The sequence below is a fragment of the Piliocolobus tephrosceles genome, chromosome X, assembly GCF_002776525.5.
Source record: "Piliocolobus tephrosceles isolate RC106 chromosome X, ASM277652v3, whole genome shotgun sequence".
In the NCBI taxonomy this organism is placed as follows: domain Eukaryota; kingdom Metazoa; phylum Chordata; class Mammalia; order Primates; family Cercopithecidae; genus Piliocolobus; species Piliocolobus tephrosceles.
This window is the reverse complement of record NC_045455.1, coordinates 53,056,555-53,060,776: the sequence shown is the minus strand read 5'-3', so window position 1 is coordinate 53,060,776 and position 4,222 is coordinate 53,056,555.

Sequence of the window (4,222 nt, the reverse complement as noted above, 5' to 3'; positions counted from 1 at the left end):
GCATGAATCAAGTGCAAATGTCTTTTCTCTTCTGCTGTGATGTATGGAAATAGTCCAGATGGAAACTGATTTGTCATTTTAGTCCTACAAATTAGATGACATTAAGCAGAGCAACCACTGACCCATAATTGAAATAAAATGGGAAAATGAAATAAAGTTCTGTTTTAATAAGTTTCTATGATTTTTAGAATGTTTTCTATGACTGCGTGACATGACCTAATCCGACAGATTTAACAACCCTCTTTTTTAGTTAGAAGCACTGAAAATTTGATGGCAAGATTACATAAAGAAAGAATGATTGCTATAGTGGCCCAAAATATGATCCAGAAACTTATATCAGAAGAGCAGTGTTGAGAGTAAATATTTTAAATTTTTCAAGCAAGCAAGCATTTTTTTTTTTTTTAACTTTGAAAGGTGCCATTAGAGTTTTAAAATATTTTAAAATAGGCAATCTTAAGATTTACACTATAAACAACTGGTGGGAAATAAAGTAGAAAAACCAACCTAGCACAGGGCAAGAGTCTAGAAGTAGTGAACACAATGTTTAGGTGCTAGTGAGTGCCTGAGAGGATCCTGTGATCATGTGATTCCTGGTTTTCTGCTTTTTGAAAAATTTCTCCACCACTGACATGAATGAAATATGAATGACTGAGCCATAGGAATCCCCTACCACCCAAGAAAAATGTAGACATCTGAAATGAGAGAAAATGTACTCCCGGCATTTGATGAGCTGTCAGTCCTCATGATCACTGTCCAGTACTAGTTTGATGAAGCACTGGAGGCAGGTGTATGGTAAGGCACCGCTAGGCTGAGGGTCTCTAAGACAATCTCTAGCTCCAGCCTAGATATCAGATGACTGCTGCCCTATACTTGACTCTAGGTAAACAAATAGAAGAACCACCAATGTTGCCAATGCACAGAACCATGAGAAGTAATTAATTGTTATTTAAGCCACTATTATGTTATGAAATGTATTAGCCTACTTGGACTGCCATAACAAAATATCACAGTCTGGCTTAAATGTCAGAAATTTATTTTCTTACAGTTCTGGGGTCTATACATCTAAATCAAGGTAATGTTAGGGTTGGTCTCTGGTAAGGTCTCTCTTCCTAGTTTGCAGATGGCCCTTCTGGCAGTAGCTTCACATGGTCTTTCCTCTGAGTGTGCACAGAGACAGGGAGAGAAGGGTGTTTTCTTTCATTTCTTGTAACGTCATCAACCCTATTCTCACAATAATGACGTCATTTAACAATTATCACTTTCTTATGGGCTCTATCTCCAAATAAAATCCCCTGGGAGATAGGGATTCAACGTCTGAATTTTGACACAATTCAGCCCATCACATGTAACAAAGGCTACCTGAAACAATATATATTTTTGAATTCTTTTAATGTCCCATTAGTCAATTTATTTATTTCTGGAGCAATATTGTACTGTTAGTTTACAGCTTTAATAATGACATCTATTTGCCTGGAGCGGTGGCTCTCACCAGTAATCCCATCACTTTGGGAGGCCAAGGCAGGTGGATCACCTGAGGTCAGGAGTTCAAGACCAGCCTGACCAACATGGTGAAACACCATCTCTACAAAAAATATAAAATTAGCCAGGCATGGTGACACATGACTGTAATCTCAGCTACTCAGGAGGCTGAGACAGGAGAAGTGCTTGAACCTGGGAGGTGGAGGTTGCGGTGAACCTAGATTGCGCCATTGCACTCCAGCCTGGTGACAGAGGGAGACCCTGTCTCAAAAAAAAAAAAAAAAAAAAAAAAAAAAAAGACATCTGTTAACAAAATTTCCTGTTTTTATTATATTTTCTCTTTTTTTGACATTGATTTATTCATAAATATGTTTTAGTTTCCAAACACATTTTCCCTGGTTTCTCTTTATTTTTGCTTAATTGGATTGTGGTTATAGGCTTCTATTTTTAAAATAAAATGCTTTCTTTTAGCTTTATTAATATATACTGACAAAAAATGATATATATTTAAGTATACAAGGTGATGATTTGATATACATATGCATTGTGAAATTTTTATATACCTGTTATATTTATACATATAAAAAGATACAATCTTTTTAAATGACTCTGTTTTTGATATTTGACTGTTGGATAGATTCGAGGCCTAAATTCCCCCTTTCTGTTTTTGTGCTATTTCTAGAAAAGCAGACAGAGTCCACAGGCACCTTTCTTTGATGAATTGGAAAGATCAAACAACACAAACCCAAGCTCCCATGCAAAAACCCTCTCCCGGCTCCTCCACCTTAAACATTCAATCAAAAAGTCCCATTATGAGAGTAATAAATCTTTTTATACCCTGGTGTATTTGTGGTATAATCAGTCTCCGCATCCGTATCAGTTTTGGGTTGGGGGGATAGATCCCATAGGGAACCAGAAAACAATTGGTGTGTGAACAGGATAGTCTAGGTAATGACTACTACCTGTGGCCCTTTCTGCCGTGGTTCACTGATTGGCTCTGCTCTCTGCTGGACACTATGCACTTTGAGCTGTTGCCAGCTGACTTCCATGTGCTTTGAGCTTTACTTCTTAGCACAACATATGTTACTTCTGTCAAGGTTCTGCTGCATATTTAACTGGTATTATTTGAAAATTTTGGTAGCTGATGCTCAAGAATACCAGTATGGGATTAGGGATCTTCCTTAACATGGCGCTGATTGTGTGTCTCAGTCCATACCTATCTATGTGTCAAATTAATCATTTATCTTGATCTGACCATAAGCTTTGATTGAATTTAGACATCAATAAAACATTGACTCACATTCTACTGAGTGCTTGGGAAAAACACCTATATACTGTACAATGTATGAACCCATTAGGTGGTTGCTTAAATAACTACAGTCACCATTTTTGAATGTTGATGTCAATACTCTTAATATCAGATAGGTCTCTAGGAATCCAAATGCTGCTACCGCCACCTGTACTTCTATCGCAACAGAGATTCTGATCCTCAAACTTATGGAGGAAAACATCCAAGGAACATTGGCACAGATCTTGGGAAAAGTTGTCTTGAATCCTTTACAGTGCCTTATCTTTCATCCACCCTCTTCCTTAAAAAGCCAGAGGGCACCATCACTCTATTGGACAAGGATAAAATGGTTGGACTGTGAGTCTGATAAATGCTGTGGTTTGTCAACATACCAAAGAGCATTCAAACCTGGCTTTTGTCTAGCGCCTCTAAAGCCAATAATGTAATAAGTACTTTAGGGAGTCTCTCAACTGTGATGACAGCAATTTGGGAACTTCTGGAGGGATAAACTTATAAATATTAGGAGTGTAGGGAAGGAGCCTGAGAACACGGGGACTAATGGACAACACACAAAATGAGCTACCATCAGCACAAAAAGCAAGACAGATGCCTAGATACATAATGATAAACCAGAAACTGAGACAGAGGCCCACAGTCTGATATAAATGGAAATAAATTTACTTAAAGAATTTACCCATAGAAATATTAAAAGGGTGCTATGTGGCACTTATATCTCTACATCATAGGTTCTAAATTAATTTTAAAATCTGCTGAAATATACCTATTGACAACTATTCATGGCCTTAACTAATATAGGTGACAAAATTGCTATTATGCATGGATATTGTACTAAGTTCACTAAATTTAAACAAAGTACCTCCTATTTTCTTAAGGAAGTTACCAGGCGTAAAACAGAAAACTAACAGATATGTATCAACTTAACCATGAGAAATGTTGCTTTGCCAAAATTTCTCATGGCCATAGTATTCATTGCCCTTAAAATATCCTATAGTGGCCCTTTGACTCAAGTAAATAATTGAAATAAGATTATGTCTTTGGCACTTAAAATTAACTTGACAAATACAACACTATGGATCGTCTACTATTTTAATTAAAAGAGTTGATAAAGCCTAATATGAATTAAAATGTGGGCTTCAGTGTTTGAAATTTACTTTATAGCCCTATGTAGAAAAGGATGCTTATTTTTACTATTTTACTGTTAAATAGCCCAATTTAATCTGTTCTTAAAACTGAAAATAATGAGGGACATCTTGCAGTGGCAGTGGATGACCATGAACTCAAAGTGGCTCTACCCATTAAAGTCCACACATATAATATTACTGAAATCATTGATTCCAGCCAATCAGCAACTAGTAAATTCTTTGTAGTACTAGATTTGATTAGCATGCTCTGCTCAGTGCCTAGTTAGGTGAACATGTTCTGTTTAGTGCTTAT